The sequence below is a fragment of the Nicotiana tabacum genome, chromosome 5 (genome assembly GCF_000715075.1).
Source record: "Nicotiana tabacum cultivar K326 chromosome 5, ASM71507v2, whole genome shotgun sequence".
Classification (NCBI taxonomy): Eukaryota; Viridiplantae; Streptophyta; class Magnoliopsida; order Solanales; family Solanaceae; genus Nicotiana; species Nicotiana tabacum.
This window is the reverse complement of record NC_134084.1, coordinates 157,036,278-157,049,633: the sequence shown is the minus strand read 5'-3', so window position 1 is coordinate 157,049,633 and position 13,356 is coordinate 157,036,278. Positions and strand designations below refer to the sequence as shown.

Here is a 13,356-nt window from a genome sequence, read left to right as displayed (position 1 = left end):
GCTAGATTCTTAACCATACTACAGGCTTAAATCCTTAGGAACCGCATTTTAACCTTTAAATTCACTAGGACCGTTGTTGAGAGTGACCCACTCTGGATTGGTCATGAATATAATCAACTCCAAGGCTTCGCTGGCACATGAACACCCATCTTAATGAAGCACCCGACTGAATCACTTCCCTTGTAAATCACCTCTATACGAAGCAAAAATCCTAAATCTTCCCAAAGCCCGAACATAATTCAATAGGGCCAATTATAGCACATATTTATCAAATCCTTTGTTCAAATTACCATTTGTGTTCCTTTCCTTTAGCTGTAATAACTCACTAATACGCCGATAATCCCAAAACCTCAAAAGTAGATAACCATGCAACCCAATCATAGGCGTTGGGACTCTCCTACTTAGCTTGAAGCTACTATAACACAACTCTAGAACCCACCAAGATTCCTTCTTCATTGTTGACACGATCTTGCACAACCAACCAGCCAAATTCCTCGAAATCCTTCTATTAGCATTTCATGAACACTCAAAATCTCTATCAACATTCACATACTCGACCTCTCACTGGATAGTCAGTATAATCCTTCACAGAAGTTTCGCCAACCACGCGATCGCTGACCTGCTCATAAGAGATAACACACATTTGGAAATTACACACCGACATCTTCCAATTCAAAGTTATTTTGCATCCTTCTTCATATCAAGCAACTCCTTTCTGTTGTATCCAATCTCCCACCGTATAATAGCCAATAATTCAAATTAAGCCTGTAGACCCAATCACCGTCCACTGAAATCCTTAAATCACTCTAAATATTTCCTCAAGATGTATAGTTATCATGCCACTAAACCCATATGCTACTATGCCACTCTCCTACTTTGGCCAAACCCTCTTTGTTAAGCAACTACTCGACTTCTGCTTCTTACACCTGACCTTTTAGAAATTTGACCACCACCTAACACTCCCCATATGTCCTTCCTCATCCTTTGCTGCCCAGTTGTTGCCTTAAATCAATATATATCTCTGTAGCACTAGATCCGATAGATCGCTACTAACTTCAACCCTTTCCGAAGATCCTCCTTCTCGAGCCGTCGGCATTAGAAATACCCGTTCAATCCTGAACCACCACACCCCGCGATCTCTGACAGCCGCTTCTCCAATACTTCCTCACAATATCCTGCCCCAAAGGTGAATTGTAGAAGATCATAACACCAACGAACTTAACGCATTCAATCGAGGACGACGATACCATGTCGCAGATAAAAATTCCACCACACTTGAAAACACCAAGTCTTGTTACTCTATCAACCCAAACCTGAACATTTATAGTTCGATTGCCTTTCTTCCGCCAGAAATAAAATATTGAATCTCTGAATCGTGCACTGAGTAGGCCTTTTTTCAAGTCATTCACTGCCCCAACACACGGGCAAACATCCTACCATCATATCAATACTGTGCGATAACCGTTCATAAGTATCATAGCAACCCGTGCATAGCCTCCAACCTCTCAGAAGTACAACTACTGAGTTGCAAATACAGAATATCCTTCCGCAAGGTGACGACAATATCCCAAATATCTATGCAGGGAGAAACATCCCGCACCTTATCTGAAGTGCCATTAAAATTCCTTGATTCCCGATTTAGAACCATCGCTTCACATCCCATAAGATTCAATGGGAAGGAAATGAAGGCATAAGCCTCAAAGGAATCAAACCGTACGATGAGAAATCAAGAAGGGAAGTTCTCCTAACAGCCTTGTAGCCTCTCAAAAATAAGTACAGACGTCTCCGTACCGAACCTCAAAACTCTACTAGACTCGCTCATAACTCATGAGACCTAAGGGAACCTAGTGCTCTGATACCATGTTGTCACGACCCAAAATCCATTAAGGGTCGCGATGGCGCCGGACACCACTGTCAGGCAAGCCAACACCAAATAACTTGTAATTTCTCGTTTTAATATTTAATCATTTCTTTTATACATTAAACAATAAATAATAAACTTTACTGAATAAATAATGATGTCTTTAACAAATTTACTGAATAATCCCATAGTCATCCCAGAACCCGGTGTCACAAGTGCATGAGCAGTTTCTAGGAATTTAAAATGTAATACAATAACTGTCCGGAATACAAATTTTGAAGAGAAAGAAAATACAATACTTTCAAAGAGACTCTACTGGATGCGGGTCATCTTGAGAGATGCAGCTCATCTAAGTCTTTGTATCAACCATGTCGATGCTCCCAATGAGGCCACTAGACATACATGTGCCTGTGCAATAAAAATGCACAAAAAGTGTAGTATGAGTACGAAAACAACATGTACCCACTAAGTATCCAGTCTAATATCGAAGAAGTAGTGGCGAGCGGTCGACTTCGATACTTACTAGTGGTCCAATAATAATATACTGATAATATAGTAAATCGAGGATTTTTATAAAAACAGTTGTAACTCAATAGCATGAAGCAGTTCTTTTATTAGTAGGAAATTTCCAAATTTATTTTCATCATTCATACATTTATCTCAGACCAGAGAGACAATATCATCATTTATAAATTTGCAAGTCAAGAAATACAAGCATGCGCAAATCATGCCGAGGTCGTACGATCCGATCCAACATAATATTAAAATTGTGCACTGCTAGAGGGTCGAATAGCGCGAACCATAGAGGCATCTATTTAATCTACCGAGGCGTTCAACCCGTTCCTGAATAGATAAACAGATTCAAACAGTCAATCAAGAATTCATCAAAGAGCAACTATCCAAGAAAAGGCAATTTCTCTTTTAAGAGTCAAGAAAACGATGTCTAGCCTTTTAGAAATTTATTTACAAGGTTCGATATGTTTTAAGCATTTTAAATTGACAACAATATTGCAAATTACAAGTAAAGCATGCTTTTGGGTCCTAGGCTACCCGGACTTAAGTATAATAGTAGCTATGCACGGACTCTCATCACCTAGTGCATATGTAGCCCCCACAAATAGGAGCACATATTTAATCATTTCACCTATAGGGTTAATTCCCTCTCACAAGGTTAGAAAGGAGACTTACCTCGCTTCGAAGTTCCATAACCGGCTTCCAAGCCCTTCTGATGACTCAAACCGATGTCTAATGCTCCAAAACTAGTCAATAATTGTGCAAACCCATAAATATATACTCAAACACTCATAACAATTCAATTTATATCAATTCCAAACTTCGATCAAAAAGTTGACAAAATCGCCCTCAGGCCCACGTGCCTGGATTCCAAAGTTTTTTGAAGATCAAGTTTACCTATAACCTCACTAGCTCAAATATATAATTTACTCTCAGTTTCATGCCTAAATTCGTGGTAAAAATCAAAAATATCAATTTCTAGGTCTTCTACCAAAACTCACAATTTCTACTAATTTCATGCTCAAATCCATATATAACCCAAGTATTTAACCCAATAGATAGGAATCACTTACCTTGGCATAGATGATGAAGATGGAGCTCCAAAATCGCTCCAAGACTAGATCCCATGGAGGAAAATGAAATGAAAATGGCCAAGATCTCGTTTAAAACAACTTACTGCCCAGAAAATCCTTCTTCGCGAATGCGAAAATACCTTTATGTTCGAGGTTGTCACGACCCTAAACCCGAACCCGATCGTGATGACGCTTCTCGTGAAGCCAAGGTCAACCAATTAAATCCAATTCACTTTTTAAGCAGTTAAACAGTAATAAACAGTCTAAGCATGAGTTAATAAACCAAAGTCTAAGAAAAAGATAGTATAATGTGCGGAATACAGCCCAAACACAGCCCGATACTGGGGTGTCACAAGTCACGAGCATCTAACAACACAGAATACCCCAAAGTAACTGCAGAGTTTAGTACAGAACTAAGGACATAAAGGAAAAGAGATAAAGAGGAGCTCTGGGCTGCGAATGCCAACAGCTGCCTAAAGACTTCTCGGATCCGCCTGAAGCTGGAAATGATCAGCACTCGGGAGCGGGACCAGCTATGCCTGAATCTGCACACAGGGTGCAGGGAGTAAAGTGAGTACTCCCACTGAGTGAGCAATAAATGTAAATAAAGACTGAAAGCAAGAAAACACGTAAGGCACAAGGCATTCTATAATAAAGCAGTAAAACCATTTAAAATAGTAAACCAGTTAAAAGATAAGTAAAATCCTTTTACAACAAGTAAGAAAATAGTTGACAGGCAATTAAGGAAAAATAAACACGTAAAGGTTCGCCCCTCGAGCACTGTATCAACAAAACCGCCCCTCGGGCAAAATCTCGGAATAATACCAGCCCCTCGGGCTCAATCTCACATCACAATAGTTACCCACGCTCACTAGGGGTGTACAGACTCTTGGAGGGGCCCCTTACGGCCCAAGCACAATATCAAGCCACCTCGTGGCATCATTACTAGGCCCTCGGCCTCTTATCAATCAAGCCACCTTGTGGCGTACATATCTTAGGCCTTCGGCCTCATAATCAATATCAAATGTTTCCTCACAATGTAGGCCCTTGGCCTCACTCAGTCAAAAATCCTCACAAGCCACTCGAGCAATAGTAAAACAGTGTTTCTCAACCCAAACATCATTTAAAATATCATTTAAGTTTTAAAACTGAGTAAACTTGGCTAAGTATGAAAACAGTGGAAAATAACATGACTGAGTTCAAGTATAAAGTCAAAACAATGAGGAAATACTAGTAAAAATCCCCGAAGGGTTTAAATAGTTGGCACGAAGCCCAAATATGGCATTCAACCCAAATAATGATGATAGCCAGTGGATTTCAATCAAATACGCAGTAAAGTAGTCATCCGGGACGGACTAAGTCACAATATCCAACAGTGCACGACCCCACGCTCGTTATCAAGCGTGTGCCTCACCTCAATATAGCACTACGATGTGCAATCCGGGGTTTCAACCCTCAGAACATCATTTAGAATTGTAGACATGTGATTTTTTGACCCTTCCCAAGATTTTTTCATATGTAGCACGCAAATATTTAATTTAGGCCTAATATAGCTATTTCAACTCATTTTTACTCTTTTACTTTATTTTATTACAAGAAAAATATTTTAGTATGTATCTTTCATAAATTTAAAAAAAAATACAAAAATATAGTACGTTATTTTTAGCTTTATATAATTTTGAAAATACAAAAAAATATATGATAGTTTCATGTTAGCTTTTGCATTGTGTAGTATTTTTATCTTATTTTAAAATGAGTCAATTAAGGTGTTGGATCACAATTTTAAGAGTTTTAGAGCCCAATTCTAGGCCCAATTTGGATTAGTCCATTAAGCCTAGGGACCTTCTAGACTCTTCTTTGGAACAAAAATAAATAAAAAAGATCCTAAGGAATTAACACAAAAAGACCTAGGGAATAATTGGCAAAATACACAAAATAATAACCTAAACCTAGACTCTACATATAAGAACGCCTAAATCAGCAAAAGGGAACTAACGCCTAATACATTGAAGAAGAGATCAGAAATGAGCGCAGCAATACACATATAGAGAGACCCCCCTGTATCTCGCCCCTTGACAGAAGAAAAAGAGCCATTTCAATGGCTTCTTCTTAACAAACACCAGCGAAACCTCACTTCCTTCAACATCCGATCTTCCCCACCCATGAAATTGCACCTTAGAATTTCCTGAACCATCACCCTAATCTCTAAGGCATACATAAAATCGACTATGAACCATAGGAGGAGAAGAGGAAACCGAAAAATCCCTTCCTCTAGGCCTACTACTACCTCCAATTTTTCAAAATCAAAGACCCTCAAACTCTGATTTTCCAACATTCAAACATACACACACACACACACACACGGACAGAAGCAGTGACGAGAAGGAGAGATCAGTGAGGTGTCCGATTCAAGGTTCTGTCCGCGGATCTGATTCGTCGCCAAGGCTCGACGTTCGCTGCTGTGTTATCCGGCTTGTCGGAGGTTTTTGTTTGTTAATACATTGAAGAAAGGTTAGCACAATTTTATACACAGTTGAATTTAATTGCGTATGGTTCCTACTGGATTCCACTTGTTCATGAACTCATTCTGTTTAAGTTAAGAGGAATTGAACTCCAGATAAATCGTGATTTCATTACTCATTTTATATGATTCTTCTGTCGGATTTGTGCATCCTCATGCTAGCATAGCAATATATGTTGATTGCTCTCATTATTTGATGAAGTATTCCATAAATGGACTAAAGAGAATTGTGGCATCATATGCTCTATTTTTTTAGCTTGTTAGTTTCCTGTAATTGATCCTGTTATGTCATGGTCTGATTGAATTTAAATTCAGATCTAAATGCACTCATTATATTCTGTATTGCCAAGTGATTACCATAGTAATTAAGGATGGAGAAGGACTCATGTGATTGAGTATTTGGTCGTGTTTTCGTTGTTCTTTTGTTATGGTTGATCTGTTTTGCTCGATTTTTATTAAGATGGAATGGTGGTTGATTTGTTGTCCTAGTAGAATTCTGGCGGATTTGTGTTTTACTGTGGGATTTTGGCAAGATTGTTCTATTCTCTCATCATGTTGAGTTGGTCATAAAGTTTTGAGATGAAACATAAGTCGAGTTTCTTAGAGTTGAGCTATTTTATATTGGTCATAAAGTTGCTCAAATTTGAGTTATTTGATATTGGTCATTCTATTGTCAATCTTTTCCTGGGTTGGAGTATTGAATATTCTTTGGTGTCTGACTTCTTAAACGAAAAATGCTAGGCAACCGTGGTTTGAGATGAAACATAAGTCAAGATCTGTTTATTTTGAATTCGCTAGGAGCATGTTTAGGCCGTCGAAACGTGAATAGATGAACCTCTGGGCACGTTTATAATAACAATTACCATAGCTACGGGTACGGTTCCCGTGACGTAGTTGTGATACTTAATACCTAACTAGTTAAATATGAATATCTGTAGTTCATTAAGTTGAATGCTTTTCCTTTAGAATTCGAGGCGTGCCATTTAATTGAATTTTTATGGCCCTCGCAAATTTAAAAACGCGTAGTTGCTTTAGGCGCGTTATTTTAATAAATTACCTTCTTAATCTCGGGTGCGCATTCATGTGACCCAAATCCAAATCTCAACAATGTTAGATAAAATATGTCGAGGACCGCGGGTGCATTTATGTGACGTGGTTCAAGACGTGTTTTAATAACATTGCAATCTTCCTAAAAATGAATAAAAGCAGTTAATAAGTTAAAATTGAACTATAGGCTAAAACATGTGTTAAGATCAGATAATAGGCCAACAATAACAGGTGAGCGACCGTGCTAGCACCAAGGGATCCGGAATGCCTAACACCTTCTCCCGGGTTAACAGAATTCCTTACCCGAATTTTTGTGTTCGCGGACGGTAATACAGAGTCAATCTTTTCCTCGATTCGGGATTTAAACCGGTGACTTGGGACACCATAAATTATCCCAAGTGGCGACTCTGATTTTCAATAAATAAATAATCTCATTTCGATTGTCACTTTAAATTGGAAAAAACTCTCTTTATACCCTTCTAGGGTGTAGGTAAAAAGGAGGTGTGACAACAATCATTACTCACCTCGAACCGGTCAAAGCTCTAGCTCGCGACGCCTTTGCCCCTTGAATCGGCCTCCACTCGCGTCAACTATATCCAAAATCAGAACGAGGACGTCAAAATATGCTAAGGGAACGAAGCCCAAACGAAAATAATCAAAATACAACACAAATCCCGAAATTATCAAAACCCGACCCCCGGGACCATGTTTCGGAATTCAATAATTTTTACATCAATAGATTCCTTATGTCCCCACGAGTTCATACATATCAAAAGTTCTCAAATTCAACCTCAAATGGTCCTTCAAATCCTCAAGCAAAGGTCTAAGTTTCCAAGCCCTAGTTTCCCCAATTTTAGCCCTTAAATTCCCTTACTCATAGCTCTAATCCGTGAAATAATAGCATAGGAACGAGTTTTAGGTCCAAATTCCTTACCTCAATGAAGTTCCCTTTAAATCCCTCTTTCAAATCGTCCAAAAAGCTCCAAAACCGAGTTAAAAATGGTGAAATAGCTCAAAATTCGCGAAGGTCACAATTTATACTTTTTGCCCAGACATTATTGCATATGCGGTCCTTTAACCGCTTCTGCGGTACCGCATATGCGATCCTTCCTACGCTTCTGCGGAAATCACTTAACTGGTCAACAATCGCATCTGCGACCACACCCCCGCATCTGCAATGTCGCAGATGCGGCCACCCTAACCGCTTCTGCGGTCGCTGCTCATCAGGACTCTTTTCGCTTCTGCGACAAATCAACTGCACATGCGGCACCACACCTGCGGTCCCCAATCCGCAGGTGTGAAGATACCAGAAGCAGCAAAATCAGCAACTGCAACAACATCCAAACTTGTCCGTTAACCATTCAAAATCACCCCGAGGCCCCCGGAACCTCAACCAAAAGCACAAACATGTCCTAATACCTTATTCAAACTTGTTCCAATCATCAAAACACCTCAAACAACATCAAATCACCCAAAACATATCAGATTCAAGCCAAACTTTCTAAAATCTTCCAAATTCCGCTTTTGATCAAAACCTCAACCAAACCACGTCTGAATGACCTGAAAGTTTGCACACACATCCCAAATGACCCAACAGAACTATTGGAACTCTCAAAATTCCATTCCGACCTCTATATCAAAATCTCGCCTACCAACCGGAAATCGCCAAAATACCAACTTCGCCAATTCAAGCCTAAATCTACTCCGAACCTCCAAAACTCATTCCGATCATGCTCCTAAGTCCCAAATCACCTTTGAAACTAACCGAACCATCAGAACTCACATCCGAGCCTTCTAACACATAAGTCAACATCCGGTTGACTTTTCTAACTTAAACTTCCTTAAAAGAGACTAAGTGTCTCAAACCTTACCAAAATTATTACGGATTCGATTCAACCAACCCGATACCACATAACACGGATAAACAAAGCATAAAGAAGCAGAAATCGGGGAAAATCGAGCGGTAACTCATGAGACGACTGGCCGGATCGTCACATCAGTCCCACAGCCGCGTTCGTGAAGGTTTAGCACTTTCATGCCCGCTCCCTTCCTTTTTCGTGTTCACGAGCACTGTATCGCATTCGCATAAGATTAACCAGCCTTTGTTTTGCATTCACGTCCTCTGCCTCGCGTTCGCGAAGGCCAAACCAGCAACCCCAAATATTTCCTCTTCGCGAACGCAGGACTTCTTTCGCGTTCGCGAAGAAGGAAACCAGACACCAGCAATCAACAACAGCTTTTCATCCAAATTCGATCCGAAACACACCCAGGGCCCTCGGGATCCCCTCCAATCATACAACCCAGTCCTATAACATATCACGGACCTGCTCGAGGCCTCAAATCACATCAAACAATGCTAAAACCATGAATCGCACTCCAATTCAAGCTTAATGAACTTTAGAATTTCAAACATCTATATTCGATGCCGAAACCTATCAAATCATATCCGATTGACCTCAAATTTTGCACATAAGCCATATTCGACATTATAGACCTACCGCAACTTCTGGAATCGGAATCCAACTCCGATATCAAAAAGTCCACTTCCGCTCAAACTTCTCAAAAACCTTCAAATTTCTAACTTTAGCCAAATGACTCCAAAATGACCTACAGACCTCCAAATCCACTTCCGATTGCCCTCCCAATACCAGAATCAACATACGAAGCTATTCCTGGACTCGGAATCCCAAACAGACATTGTTAACACTGAAATGTACTTCATCCCAAATTTATGAAATTCATCCAAAAATGCTGACTTCCATGGGCGCCAAAATGCTTCCGCGTCATCCAAAACCTGATCCGGACACACGCCCAAGTCCAAAGCCATCATACAAACCTACTGGAACCTTCAAATCCCGATTCCGAGGTCGTTTACTCAAAAATCCAATCTTAGTCAATTCTTCCAACTTAAAGCTTTCGAATAAGGATTCTCTTTCCAAATCTACTCCAAACTTCCCAAAATTTAATTTCGACTACGCGTACAAGTCATAATACCTGAAGTGAAGCGACTCATGACCTCAAACCGCTGAACGACGTGCTAGAACCCAAAATGACCGATCTAGTCGTTACAAAGCTTTAGCGCTGGTATTTTTGGAATGTTTCCATAATCTTCAAAGTCACCTAATTCGCGGTTCGTCATGCCTTCACTCATGGCTTGTCAGATTCATCTACGTGCAGCAGAAACTGGACAAGGCCTGGGAGTTGAGTATGACAATGCCGCTGCAGCAAAGAGCTATCCACCTTGTAAGAGAAGCTAGCACCCCAATATATGAAGCTTGGGCAGAATCTGCGAAAGAAAGGAAATTAGATAGCATAAATAGAATTTGATATCAGGTAGAAGTAAATCCAAGACATTACTAATTCTTTGCTACTGCTAATATGATTATGCTTTCACTAAAGGAGAGTTGACGTCAATTATTAAAGACATGACCCATGTTTTGTACCCTCTTGAAATTTTGAAAAGTCTTGCATAAATTGTCACAACTTGAGCTGCTTTTATAGGGGGATGATTAGGTTAACCCTTTAGAGACCTAGACGGAGTTAGCCTGGTGAAGATCTTATGAGATTTCTATTCAATTGTCAACTTTATATCTAAGGAATGGTCTCATTGTCCACGTGGGTCCCTTGGCTAATTTTAACACCGTGTATTGTATACTGGTCCAAAGAAAGTTAGTGGATTAATTAAAATGAGCTTGTAGCTAGATTGTTGGCAATACCATGTTGGTTGTTGGAAAGTTGCGCAAAAGATCAATTATAATTAAACAATTGTCTTGGTCCGCAACCTAAAAGCCAAGTATTTTTATGATACGTGCAACTTGATTTATGTGAGAAATTGAGTCAACTACTCTACGGGTACTTCAAGCCTCGTCTTTACGGTTGAACAAGTCACACGACAAACTTTGAAGTAAGGGACATTTGTAGACATGTAAAATTATTGAATTTAGTCCGTACAAAATTTGAATTAAATTCTAAATCACTTTGTGTCGAATAATTAATTTATACTTTACAAATTAAATAAGTCCATTTTAATATTTGAGCCCAAGGTCCATTTCATCTTAAGGCCCAGACTCATGCCATGTGTCAAGTGACATGGCATGTCCAGTCAAACCCAAAGCCAACAAGATGATGCCACGTGTTAAATGATGTGGCAATCCAAGTCAAAAATCAAGAACCAACCACAGGTTGCCAAATGGCTAAAATGACATGCGCCAATTAGAATCAAGCAAGAGAGTTCATATGTAGTTGGATTGTCCACCCTCTACAACTATAAATAGAGGGGTTACATAACTCTCTGGGGACATTCAGAGTTGGAGAATAACATTTCACAATTGGTGAAAGTATCCACAAACAGAGAAATCAATCATCAAGTGCATAGTTCTTCAACAAAGGAGTGATCAACAGAGTTCTTCCCGAATATCAACCCGTAACAACAAAGTGTTGCTCGACGTTCTTGGCGATTAAATACATCACAAGGAGGTCTACATCGTCCACATTCGAGAAAGACGCTTCTCAAGCCCTCGAATCACGGAGTATTTTAGAGAGGAGAATCAAGGGATAGATAGATTTGAACTCACAAATATTTATCAACAAAATTACTTTTTCTTCATATTATTTTTGTTGCAGTTTATTTTTTGTATTACGAAAATTTGTTGCGAACAGGTACTAAACTTTAATTACTTGTAATTAGAAGATGCACAAATTTTCAATACTACCTTTAATTTGACCAACAAGGTCAGGATCAGGCACATCGTTTGTTTAAATTTATTTTGAAAAGCTTGTTTTGCTTCAAGAAGAAGAAATTATTGTTAAATCTTCACATTTTCTTTAATGTTCCAAAAAATATTTTACCAATTAAATAAGAAGAAAGCTTTTTTGTGTTTCGCTAGCATTAATTTATCAAGTGATTCTATTTATACCATGCAGTATGTAACTTTTCTAATCGTGTGTTTCAAGCTAAGTATACCTGAAATAAAATAATATCAGGTTCAACTACACCATCCCCAGTTAGATAGAGTCGTAATCGGGATTTATGTATTTGTAAAACAGTAGAATATCAATTAATTATCTTAATGCCTTGCAAGTTTAAGGGGAGTTAACAGTATCTTTCAAATTGACTCGAAAATTGAACGTCTCCCTATTTATGTTGCTTCAATCTGGAGATTTATACAACTCACGTATAATTACAATATCATACCATTTAAATACAATTTCTATACAATATGTCTTTTGTATATTTTGTATCTGATTTATACATAGTAAAAATAAATTTCATACAACTAATTATATATTATACAACTTGTCTACAACTTATTTACAACTTTCATACATTATTTCTACCCAGTTATATATAACTACAATATCATACAACTTACATATAATTTTTATACAATATTGTTCAACTTTCATATAATATTTAAATAAAAATATATATATAAACAACATAATATAATTTTTCTATAAATTTTCTACAACTTTACTATAATTTCGTAAGTATAATGTATGTCATGTGTAACGACCCGGCCGATCGTTTTAAGAATTTACGCCATGATCCCCTATTAACTGCTTTCCCCGTGTTTGTTTCTGCCATTGTGAGTTGCCGGGATGCTTGGCTTTGAGTTTCGGAGAGTTTTGGGACACTTATTCCCTAAATGAGAGCTTAAGTTTTGGAAATTTGACCGTAGTCGGAACAATATAAAGTCAACCTCGGAATGGAATTCTGATGGTTCCGTTAGCTCAGTTGGGTGATTTCCGGTTTAGGAGCGTGTTCGGATTGTGTTTTGGAGGTCCGTAGATAATTTAGGCTTGAAATGCTGAAAGTTGAATTTTTGAAGTTTCCGGTTCGATAGTGAGATTTTGATCCGAGGGTCGGAATGGAATTCCGGAAGTTGGAGTAGCTCCGTAGTGTTTAATGTGATGTGTGTGCAAAATTTCAGGTCATTCGGACGAGGGTTGATAGACTTTTTGATCGAAAGCGTGATTTGAGAGTTTTTGGAATTCTTAGGCTAGATCCGATGAAAAATTGGTATTTTGATGTTGTTTTGAGCGTTCCGAAGGTTGGAACAAGTTTGAATGATGTTATGGGATATGTTGGTAGGTTTGGTTGAGGTCCCGAGGGCCTCGGGTGTATTTCGGATGCTCAGACGGTCACTTTTGGTCTTTGGGAGATTGCTGGTTTTCTAGTATTTTAGCAGCAGTGATTTGTTCATTGTGATCGCCTGAGTTCATCCGCGATTGCGTAGAGTAAGTTGAGGCCAGGTAGATTTCTTTGAATCGCGATCGCGAAGGTAGGAGTGCGATCGAGTAGGGTGAGCAGTATTGGTCAAAGAGCTCGCGTGGAGAGC

At 38.9% G+C, this 13,356-nt stretch overlaps 1 long non-coding RNA gene across 1 annotated transcript; it reads left to right on the top strand.

Annotated features, from left to right (window-relative positions):
- The first annotated feature begins 5,440 nt into the window (after positions 1 to 5,440).
- On the top strand, positions 5,441 to 11,740 carry LOC142181279 (uncharacterized). The gene is made up of 2 exons (XR_012709950.1): positions 5,441 to 5,958; positions 11,076 to 11,740. It is a non-coding gene; the product is annotated as an uncharacterized LOC142181279 (long non-coding RNA).
- Positions 11,741 to 13,356: the final 1,616 nt, after the last annotated feature.